The 561-nt window shown below is 68.6% G+C and overlaps 1 long non-coding RNA gene across 1 annotated transcript; it reads right to left on the bottom strand.

The window, feature by feature from the left end:
• Positions 1-89: 89 nt before the first annotated feature.
• On the bottom strand, positions 90-561 carry LOC104917231. The gene is made up of 3 exons (XR_004162529.1): positions 473-561; positions 327-370; positions 90-244 (listed from the first exon to the last, which is right to left on the bottom strand). It is a non-coding gene; the product is annotated as an uncharacterized LOC104917231 (long non-coding RNA).

The following is a 561-nucleotide window of genomic DNA, read 5'->3' as shown; positions in this document are numbered from 1 at the left end:
GCGGTGCATGGGGTGCTATGGGGCAGTATATGGGGTACTATGGGGCGGTACATGGGGTGCTATGGGGTGGTGCTATGGGGTGCTATGGGGCGGTACATGGGATGCTATGGGACGGTGCATGGGGCGCTATGGGGCAGTATATGGGGCGCTATGGGGCGCTATGGGGCAGTGATGGGGGCAGTACCTGCTCACTGGGGATGCCATGCAGCCGGCGCAGCGACAGCCCCGCACTGAAGATCTCCACCTGCCCCACAGCGGCTGTGGGTCCCTGACCCCACGGGGCGCCGCCCCATTGCAGACACCCCCGCCTCGCGGCGCCCGCTCACCTCGCCCCTCGTGTTGCTCTTATTGGGGACCCCCACCACGAACTCTGTGGGGCGGCCCGGCCCTGAGCGCCCGCTGGTTATGGGGCGCACGGGGCCGCGGGGCCGCGGCCCGACGAAGGGGTTTGGGGGGAAACCGGGCAGCAAACCTTTGGTTTTGGGGTCGCCGTCGAACTCTCCCACGGCCACCGAGTACCCTAAGGGGACGCGGGCACGGTCACCCCTCCGCCCCCCGACT

This window comes from Meleagris gallopavo, unplaced genomic scaffold (assembly GCF_000146605.3).
Source record: "Meleagris gallopavo isolate NT-WF06-2002-E0010 breed Aviagen turkey brand Nicholas breeding stock unplaced genomic scaffold, Turkey_5.1 ChrUn_random_7180001957704, whole genome shotgun sequence".
Lineage (NCBI taxonomy): Eukaryota > Metazoa > Chordata > Aves > Galliformes > Phasianidae > Meleagris > Meleagris gallopavo.
The sequence above is the reverse complement of the archived record's forward strand: the minus strand, read 5'-3'. Positions and strand labels throughout refer to the sequence as shown.